Here is a 12,080-nt window from a genome sequence, read left to right as displayed (position 1 = left end):
GACAGGCTTTCCAGGATCCTAATGTCCTCAGTGTTTCATACTGATGCTCGTACTATTATCCATTATTATCCATTCATTTAAATGCGGCTGTGAAACTGTTTGTTTGTTTGTATGGTGCTTTTACGTTGCATGGAACCAGTGGTTATTTAGCAACGGAACCAACGGCTTTACGTGACTTCCGAATTTCTATCACCAGAAATACACACCTCTCACTCCTCAATGGAATGGCCGAGAGTCGAATCGGCGACCACCGAGGTGGGACGCCAACACCATACCAACCACGTCTCTGAGGTGCTTGAAATTATATTTTGGTTGATTCATCACATTAGGGTTTTCACTTTTTTTCTTTTTTACAAATAGTTTTTCTTTAGTGTGGAAGCTTACTTTAAAGTTAATGATCTACAAGTTATTAAAATGAACACCATATTCTTTGAATTTCAAGTCAATGGCCCCCTACAGGCTTGTTCTATATAAATATGGTTTACCTTCTGAATGTTAACTGTACCCATAATTTTAATTTTTGTGGAAGCATATAGTAATGCCTGCCCTTCTAGCGCTAACCCGTAGACAAGAATGCACTCTACACAATACACTCTTCTTGATTCAGACTTCGGTAAAATGGGTAACATCCTTAAGGTTGGGGCTTGGCATCTCGACCCTGTCTATTAGCACGAGTCTTGAAATTGAGAAACAAATCCAGGCAGTTACGTATTATTATATTAAAGATAAATCTCTACAGAGAGTTTTCGGAGATCTGTCAGAATCTGCTTTTTCAATCAGAGATTACGAAGAGGAATCGAACCGCTTCCCGAAAGCTCTCTGTAGAGATTTATCTTTAAAATACATTTAACTGTGGATTTGTTTCTCCAATAATAAAAAAAACGGAGGAGGGAGGACTTGATGGAAACAGCCGTTTTATTACAACACAACACTTTATTATTACACACTTCTTTTACAGACATCGCTCATCTTTGCTCCATATAAAACATCTAATCAACACACACCGATCTATACAATGCTATCATGTAGTGTTGGGAATGGGACTGTTTACCTTTGCAGTTTAATCATCTCTACTGGGAAGAACATTGTGGTCTCATGTGAATCAAAGCATATTATTATCAACCCTTTAAGTTGTTAAGAAACTAGACCCATAAGGGGGAGGTCAGAGAAAAGGGTGTTGCTCTCAGTGTCGAATACAACAGACCAGTTCGTATGCATTAAGATTACTTTCAATATATATATATATATATATATATATATATATATATATATATATACATAAACTGAATGCATTACAATTAGAGCAATTAGATAACTATGTCACACAATTACGATACTATAATGCTTGTTCTTGGTTGTCAAATTATGATTTGATAATTTTTTTTTCTTTATCGAGATTTAATGAATTTGAGACTAAAAAATATAATCAGGATACGGTATGATGACCTCCACCTCGCGCGACACACACCGAGTCAACATGACTGAATGATATGACACGAGCTGGTGTCAAAACCGTCATGGTCATGCGTATTGAGTCACAGGAATACAATGCAACCTCATACCGCTTGAAAGCAGTCATGTTTCTTGTTTCTTACACCGTAATTTTGCAGGTCCTACGTCTAAAATTGTATAACCGTCTTATAACAACATACACTGTATATCTCTAACCCAAATACTTTCCTTTTTTTTGTTTTACAATAATTGGTCTTACTGCCCATCGGCCGTCTATTCCGTAAATTCTAACCATTGGTTATGAATTATGGATATTTTAAGCATATTCGTAAACCATGATTTCTATCTGATACACCAGTGGTTAAATACATGTTGTTTTTGTTTTGGTGATCACTCAAGAAAACTTGCTACACACGACATTTCATGAAAAATTGTGCTCATATCATGACGGTGAATTTATATGATGACAAAATGCTTATGATGCAATTCTCGCACAAACGAGAAACCTTCAATACTAGATATATTGCCTATAGTGATTTAGTTCCGTGCAATTATGTATCAAAATTCTTTACCATCACATATCTGATCCCGGTTCCGCAAGGGTCTGAACGAACCTATAGCTCTGGGAACAAATAGTTTAAAACTTCATCAACACGTACTACGGTGCTAGAAAAACACCGAGAGAGAGAGAGAGAGAGAGAGAGAGAGAGAGAGAGAGAGAGAGAGAGAGAGACGGTACCCCATACCTGAAAGGTTATAAAAATTCCTTAAACCCACAACGAACTAGTACGAGAAACTCTGAAAACATTTAAAGAATTTTCTTCCCGAAACAAAACCAGAGTCGAGGACAGACAAAAACGATTCTTTCCCATTAAGGAAAAAAAAATCCTCACATGATTCCCAATTTCTTTCCTTTCTAGGATATGAGGTTTTGTGTGATTGCTAGTCGTATTCATTTTTATTATGCTACAAATGCTACACTAATGGATATATTTCCAAAATGCAATCAAGAGTCACGCTATTATTATGAAGCAAAACGTCTCGTGGACGTAACGGCTGTTGTGACAAAGTTTTTCTCTCTGGAGCGTTTTTTTTCCCTAAAGATGCAAATCTATGTATATTATATTGATAACATTAGGGTGACTCGAGGTATTTCGAAAAATATGACTCCATGTATCTATATATACGTAGTGTTCCTTCATCACTATGATAAAGGATTATGACACGACTCTCAGTACCCTCACATATCATACATTGAGAACATATAAACATACTGTTGTAAATACGCACAAGCAGTAAACTATGAAATATACAGGATACTATGATTGCCTCAAGTCTTCGAAGTCGCCAAAGGCGGCTTCTGTCGCTTGCACACACCTCGGATATTCTCCTACTTGTCTCGAATCTCACGAAGAACTGTAATGGTTCTTGAAGCTCTTCTCGAATGGCGTGAATGTGGCGAATGACTGGTGACCCGGGTTGTTCCTTGCAGAAATTCAATGACGTTCAAAATTCGTGACGCTGATAGAATATCTCATCTTTTCAACTCGTGTTCTTTCTGAGCACGGTGACTGACTAAATGGAACTCAAAGAGCGACGTGCTATTTATATAATCGGTTCATACAGACAATATTATATTTTAGAGTCTGAAACATGGATACATATTTCTTGGATCGAGGCCTTCAGTCTCGGTTTACTTTTAGCTGATTATTGCACTCGTGAGTGCTGGGGAGACAATGACAAAAATTAAAGATGAGAGAGAGAGAGAGAGAGAGAGAGAGAGAGAGAGAGAGAGAGAGAGAGTCACATTTTTCGGATTCAAAGACATAAGTGATTTTGTAGCCTGTGTTTCATTCGTTATGATTTCCTTATACACACGTGATTATAATTTGACAGAGTGGGTACGAAGAAGCTTCAATCACAGAACAGAAAAAACTAGGTGTATATATATTATATATATATAAACACACACACACTTCAATAAAAGAGCAAGCCATGCCATCTGAACACTGCAAGGTCTCTCAGGCATAAACTGAATGAGGTTGACTCGAGTTGATTCGAAGAGGCGATGCCTTGTCAACGGCGGCTCCTAATGCGCAGGTAACTGGATTCTCACGATTCACATCCTCTCTATTCAGGAATCTGGAAAAGTTTGTGTGTAATTGCTGCCCCGTCTACTATACCACGTGACTATGTCTAGAATATATTTTTGGACAGCTAGGAGCAAAAATATCTATCGCTGGGGTCCAGCCCACTTTTCCTTCCATTTAAGTTGTGATGTTTGGGCGTGATCTTTGTGATTTTTGGGCGTGATCTAGGTAAGAGCGTTTGATTGTCCGTCCCACTGACCTCTGTTCGAGGAAAATCATGATGCAAAAACTGTTATATGACGAAATATTTCACGCGATTGTCCCAGACTGCCCGCAAACGAAAATAATTTGAGAGCTTAACAGTTGAAATAAAAAAAAAAAATTCCTTGCTGAAAACAAAATAATGACAATGTTGATTCGAAAGGAATAGACTGGTTAATGAATTTCGAATGATTCGGTCTCCTTGTATACACGAAACTGTCTCACATGGAGTGCAGAACTTGCCTTCAAAAAACTGAAATGAAGAATAAAGAGGGAAAGAGAAAAGTGCACAGAGCAGAGAAAAGAGAAGGGAAAATAAATGGTATCTCAACCTTTAGAGAAATGAGAAAAATAGTGACAGGAAAACACTGACACTTACTAAAATGAAAAACGTAATTTTACACAACATACGAATGTACCTTTCTTTTAAAATTAACAACTCTAAACTTTACAGCGAAGTTAAGTTACTTTAACGTTTTTCATTGCAACACCTCACTTTCGAAACACCCAATGGCAATGAAAGATTCTTCAGAGGTAAAATTCAAGGCAGAATAATTCTGCTGAAAGTCTTCTTAAAAATATGTAAAAAACAAAAGCGAAGATCTCCCAATAATTAGTTACTCTGTCACCTCAGTACCTCATACAGAGTAATAAACAGGATCTATTTTCTATTATGAAAAAAGGAAACCTGTCACATACAAGGATACGCAAATGCTAAACTGAAAACTGCTGTTATAACGCAAGTCGTCACTAAATGCTCTTCACCATAAATTAAAGTTAACCGACTCAAGTACGGTAGATATGATTCAGCATTTTGTAGACATGATTTTGCAATCAAAATACAGCGCTCCAGGAAGCAGCGTTTGACAAGTCAACAGTAATGTTAACAACATTCTTACTGTCGCTACTTGTGATTACATGACACTCACAATAGACATCATCCTTTTTTTTTTCCTACCAACTCGTCAGTGAATATTTTAAGAATAATTCGAAAACAATCGACTGATACAAGAAGACGAAACAAATGACGGACGGACGTCATACCACTGTATGACTGCATAAATTTTAGGGCATATAAATATTACGTTCTAATTCAGCACAGTATGTGATAATATCCATTAACACAGATATAAACAAGTTCGCAAATCTTAGGCCTATATTCAGTAAATAGGTTCACTTTACAATTGCTTAATATAAAGTGAAGTGAGTAACATGACGCTTCAAAAGATGACGAAATGGAAAATGATATAACAAAACGGATGAACAGATAAGAATATCTTTAAAAAAATGAAGGAAATGAACAATAAGTTAAAGATGATGAAAAAAAAGTTTAAAAATTATCAAATACTCTTGGGTGAATGATGCTTATGAAAATTAATGTATGTAATAAACAGTGACAAAACATTCTTTTCAGCCCCCAAAATATAAATGTTCATAGATACATGGGGCAATAAATATAACATCCTTTTAATGAAGGTGAAAAAATGGTTGTAACCTGACAAAAAAATCCCTTCACAATTTTTGCAGTTAAGTCTTCCATAATATATATATATATATATATATATATATATATATAATTATATATATATATAATGATATATATATATATATCATATATATATAATTTGGTACTGATTACAAAAAATGTTTTTTACATAATTTATATATATATATATATATATATATATATATATATATATATATATATATATATATATATATATATATATTATATAAGAATTACAACATGTTAAATCTACTGATATATAAAAGACTCTGCGATAAAAGTAACAAATAACACAACTGATTTGTTATTTATATATATATCTTTCTTTATATCTCTGATCCAATTTATAATTTTCCCTTTAAATGTATACATACAACTATATATAAGTATACTTATACACATCTCAAATATATATATGTATATATATAAGATATATATTTTATCTATATATATGTATATATATACATATATAATATAAATAGACAATTTGGTTACAACTTAAGCCTACCCCAAACTCTCACGGGCTAGCGAAAGTTTTCCTCACAACACCCATCTTAATATTTCTATTCAAACTTTGCTTCGAGAAGTGAATAAAATGAATTAAGACCTTCCTTAAAAAAAAAAAAGTTTCAAATTTATTGAATCATTATCAAATGAACCAAAAAAATTTAGGCGTTTACTGAATATACGTAACTGGAACGCAAAGCAGTCAGTCAATAATTCAAGACAAAATGATCTCCTTGTATGTGCGCGATCGGCAACGGGTTACAATGAGACTTGAGACTCACCCGAGGACCGTGCGAATATTTTTAACGCCGTTATTGAGTAAATTATAGTTCACAGACTTCATTAAAATGCCATTCACGTTATACATATTTGCATACAGAAACATTAGCATCCTCCAATATGCACCTTTCTAGTACTTAAATGTTAGGGTCAGAAATATCAACAGATCAAATGTGGCTTGAGAACACTTCACACGTTAATCATCAAATGTCTCCTTTACAGGAAAATATCCGTTATGACAGAATGGGAGGCAGAGACAAGACTGGGGACGATTCTTTAAAAAAAAAAAAAAAAAAAAATCAATGAGCACATACAAAATGATGATCGTTAACTTAAATCTTTGGCGAAATCTTAAGACAGGTAATTACCCATTTCACATACAAGGGTAAGTTATAAAAATACCCTTTGGTTTTGCTTGAAACATTTGATCAATGATTGAGACTGGTTCAGCCAGTCTCAGCTGGCCAGTGAATCCAGCATTATAACATTACGCAGAATAAAAAGGTACTACAAGCGTAAAAGAATCGAATATTACAGAATTACAGTCATATCTTGGAAGAACCGTTCACGCAGAACTATCACTTGAGTTGTAACTACTACTGTAAAAGTAGTGAATGCAGTATATAAAAAAATCTGCTCATGGCAATGACATCCAAAATCGCATGAACTGTTTTTTTTTTCCAGGAGAAACAGTACTTCATAGATATGACACCTGTTCACAGTACTAACTCATGACAGATCACTAACTGAATAGTACGTAGAGTCTGTCTATTTCCGTCTGACGGCGCCTGGCAGACAGAGGAAGGTCGCTACAGCGTCGCTGCTTCGGGTTTACGAAAATAACTCTATAAATCTGTTGTGACGAACGAAAGTATTGGCAAAACGGCCCTCCGTCAGCCGGAAACAGACAGACAGAATTGCTAACGTTACGATCGGGGATTTAAAGCAGTACAGAAAGAAATGTGATTCTGATAGCAAGGTGTACTCATCATAATATAGTAATACTAATGAACACTAACAGCCAAAACTAACAGGATAGGGGACAATTTTCTCAGTACAATATATACGCATAAATAGCATTACTAAGACCTTATTCATTAAGAGCCGTTACACGTTAAGCAAATTCTTACTGAGCTCCATTCTTCCGTGGTCAGACTTACTCCTTAACATCTACTTTGCATGAATACAATAACAACTTTGACAAAGGTAATTCAGGTAGACATGAACGAGAGCTATGCATTAAATAGCTAACCGTTGCTTGGGGAATGTATTCATTCTAATTTGTTACTGAAAATCGGTATTTTTGCAGCAAATTCCAACAGCCCGAGTTCTGGCGATTAAACCCAGAACTTCGTGAACTCAAGAGGCTCGAGTGAGTGCGTTTTTCTTCTGGTACACAATGTCAAATCTACCAATCAGTTGTTCAGATTCGCTTATTATCAGCAAAGTCAGCGGAAACGATCTGTTCTCAATACAAAAAAGAAAAAAAAACTGAGGTAATAAATACGGGGCTATGCATCTACTACTTATTGAGATTGTAAAAAAAAAACAATAAACAAAAATTATGCTACTGGCAATCCTTATCCTCACGAAACCTTCTATTATTGTACAGATTCTACATCCACGTCTTCAAAACGATTACACTAATTCCTAAGAGATTTTCTTTTAAATATAGTAACTACGTCCTACGGCGTGTATAAATATCTACACAAATACTAAGGCTCAACCGCTAATAGGAATCTAGAACGTAAAAGCCCTTTATTCGTAAGGAAACCCAGTGAGAAACAAGTGCAGTCAAAATGATGCAGAGAGAGAGAGAGAGAGAGAGAGAGAGAGAGAGAGAGAGAGAGAGAGAGAGAGAGAGAGAGAGAGAGAGAGAGAGAGAGAGAGGTAAAATTTCAGGTGAATTAGAGCACGAAGACAATAGGTGTTCAGCTTCACATCAAGTCTATGAAACTTTTATAAACAATCTTCATCGGGTTTAATTAGCTATTCGAAACAGCATTGTCAGGAAACTAATCCTAGTAGTCAATGTAAGCCTGCAGGAACGAATATCAAAGTAAGTATAAAGAATGCCTAAGCGTAATGTAATCCCTCCCCTCCTACATCTCTACGAAGAAGAAGAAGAAGAAGAAGAAGAAGAAGAAGAAGAAGAAGAAGAGAATTTTCAAGTTGCAGTAGAATGTGGCCTCCTCTGCAAATTAGTTGTGGATGCCCATCTGTAAAAAGACCGTTCACAGAGTGACGTACATGACGGATAGGAGAATTCACAGAGCGAAGGAGAGAAAAAATGCAAAAAAAAAAAAAAAAAGAATAACTTGCCTGTATCAAATACTTAAGACATTTCACCAATGTCTGACTTCTAGTCGTTTAAGGCTAACATAAACCTTTAAAGAAAGGCCTGTTTTGCTTTAACAACTGAGGCAAGTTCCTTGAAAATGAAAATTCAGATTTCCAAAATCAATTAATAATTACCTAAAAAAAATCATGACTCAGGTCATTCGTCTGAGTAAACAAGCAACTATCAGAGGAAGATAATTTATTCCAAAGGAAACGAATATGCACGAAATGAAAATAAGGAAGGGAAAATAATCCCTAACTTCTTAATAGAATCTTGGATGAATTTAAGTGTGCAGCTGGCCAATGATTTCATAAAATGCAATAGGTGTTCTCTTTGTGTAGGTTTTATGTTATTTTAAAAGGGATAACTAAATAACTGAGAGAGAGAGAGAGAGAGAGAGAGAGAGAGAGAGAGAGAGAGAGAGAGAGAGAGAGAGAGAATCGGACAGTCACATCATGTTCTCTTTCCTTACAAGCATCTGGAATTACAGTTGCTAAGAAAGCCACCGAAGAAAAGCTGAATAAGTCAGAAAACACAACCGATTCGTCTTCAGACACAAGTCTAGGACTCCCTAAAGGACTGTGGGAGAAGCGACGAAGTAACGAAAGCATCTTTATTCCAAAAAGTACCGTTTGCTACTTTTTGCTGAATTACACTACTTTATCCAAAGCAGCAAAAGGCTGTTTTTTTTTTTACTTTCTATGACGAAAGAGGTATGGATATGACCTCTTCAAGCAGCATATTACCGACGAAGCACCTTAATACAGCATTCTAAATGTACCTCCAACGTTGTACTAGTTTATTATAACCTATACAAACCTGCCACGGTATTGTATTTTTCATTGGGACGCGAATATTGTATAATCAGCAACATTCAACAAATCAACTGATTGATTTCATGGCCAAAAGTTCATTAAATTGTCTAATAATAATAATAATAATAATAATAATAATAATAATAATAATAATATTGTAAAATTTTCTGATAAAACATTTATGAAAAAACATCCTTGCACTGTTATTGTAAAATTAACCTATACTTACATTGTATATGGATGTAAGTTTATAAAAAAAATTATTTAATATTCGTTACAAAACAACCAATTCCTAAAGCAAAGCGTGAGTGTAATTCACATTATTGCACACAAAACTTGTTAAAGAGAGTGTCTGTTTCTGTTACCGAGTTAACTGAAGTTTTTTCACATAGATAAAAATAGGCGAAAAAAAGGAGTAGTTTGAGGGATGAATAAAATATTAAGAAGGCGACACAGCATCTTTAACAAGCTTCGTTCATAAAAGGGTCTCCTTCCCAAATTGTCACACAAGTTATTGTTCCTTAACGACATAAATAATTTACAAAAACCTTATTGGTCAAACGTTTCAACACCCGAATAATGACTTCATTTACTGTGTTTCTTACAAACTCGCTCTTCTGCGTGAGAGAACTAAATCGGTTAGAAATCAGAACAGTTTCTTTCAAGATATAACAAGGTTTGATAACATGTGAAGAGAAAATTCATTTTATGCTTATCACTATAAAATCCGTTTTAAAATTTCTTAGCCAAATTACAGTACACGAAATACTGAAAACTATCTGTAGGTGTACTTTGGCTTCGTTATCATACAGCTGATAACTTCCAGTGGGTACCGTAAGACATGTCACTTGCTATATCACAGTAATGACGCACATCTGAGACAGAAGGCAAACCTTCTCTCTCTCTGCTAATCGTCAAAGGAATAAGCCATCAATTATTTTCAGGACTGGTTGTATTTGAACCACAGAAAGCGCGAATGCTCAGAACCTAAAAATAACACCTGTCTTCGCATTTTCCAGATTATATTGAGTCATTCTTTTTCTGAGATGAGAACCAAACCACGATCTTTATATTCACAGAGTTGAAAAAGCAATTGTGCTTCAAGGAATTTACTTACGTACGAGAAAGAGTCCTTCAAGAAGTCAGCAGTCTACAGAACATTGGGGCGTACGCATGAATGAGTGGATGGTGCGAGTGCAGTGGTACACACAGTCTTTATTTCGCAGACGCCTGCGAAATGGGTTCATCTCTACGAGGTCAACTGAAGTTAGCAATTACGGGATTTTTTTTATTTGTTTATCGTATCTAACATTGAACACTGAGCCACAGGGAACTTCCTGTACAGAAGGAAGGTTTTCGTTCCACAAATGATGTTATTCGGAATACTTAAGCTGCTGAATGTGGAACTCTGTGAGAAGCTCTGAACATGAAGGAAGGTTTATCCAGAATTTATAGACGATTAGACCTGGATTTCCATGAGAGGGCCATGGAACAAAGATACTCAGAATATACAGGCCGTTGGATGTGGAATTTTACGAGAGGCTCTGGAACACAATCACAATAATTCAGTACACATAAGCTGTCACATCTGTAATTCCATAGAGATTTAGTAATACATAGGATAATGGATGTGAAATTCCATAAGAGGCTCTGGAATAATGACGCAGTTATCCAGAATATTTGGGCTGTTGATGTGGAGTTTACAATGGAATTCTATGAGAGAGACTGTAACACAGACAGAATTATTTCAAATATACAATAGTACATTACGTTAACATTCCCAAAATGTAATTCAAACTCTCGACACATTTATACAAAATGTCCAGATAAAACTAGAATGACTATCCAATGGGAATCGGTTTGAACAACAAGAGTTTCAATACGGTTTGTACGAGTCCAGATTAATTCAGAGCACACTTGATACCTGTATGTACGTATTTGGAACCACTGTCCGTTTGTCATCAACGACTGAAAATTATCAGAAACAGTCGACTGGGAAACCTGAAACCTCTCCTTCTATATAGAATGATCCCTGGAGACTATGGCTGCATATTGACTGCACACAGAAGCTTTATATTTTTTTTTCTGTCATACATTCACTTAAATGCCTATTTATTATACCTACACGAAGGTCTACCATAGAATTCTACTGTGTTTCTTAGCACATTCACTCTATCAACCTACAACTAGGATAACCCCGAAGCCCTCTACTTTACAATTACATTTAGGTAATAGTTCTATGAAAGTACAATACAGCATTCATGCACACTTCAAATAAAAATGAGAACGAGAAGGTGAGCTTCTTCTGTTACTTGCAACCCCCCGAAATTGTAAAAGAAATTCCAACTATGTTATCATAAATATTCATATACATATGCACAACAACATTGCTTTGGCAATGGTCACAGATGTTCAGAAAAATACTATACTTTCGCCTAAAAGAGTTTCAGAAAATATATCCACGTCTTTTAACTTTCAACTTTTTAGTTTATCTCTTCCTTAAGATACAAAAACCCCCTCAGGCGTTATTGTGTTGTTTACGAGTCTGGAGATGCGCAAGTGTTTTGGAAGTGCGTTAGAAATGTAGTTTACAGCATTAGATTTCATTGACTTGTCGACATCATCTCTCGAAGTTAATATATCATATTGAAATATTCCAGGTAATTCATTTACAAAAAGCCAGATGTAACTTTGATTTTGAAATGTTGAATTAGGTCAGGTCGACCCCTCCTTTGCAAATCTGTACTTCAAGTTCTTATTTTACAATGCTCTTCCCGTGATGACTCTAATTAGTTACAGCAGGCAACAGAGTTGAAATTGGTCTGAGG

Source organism: Macrobrachium nipponense, chromosome 28 (genome assembly GCF_015104395.2).
Source record: "Macrobrachium nipponense isolate FS-2020 chromosome 28, ASM1510439v2, whole genome shotgun sequence".
Lineage (NCBI taxonomy): Eukaryota > Metazoa > Arthropoda > Malacostraca > Decapoda > Palaemonidae > Macrobrachium > Macrobrachium nipponense.
This window is presented reverse-complemented; position numbering follows the sequence as displayed.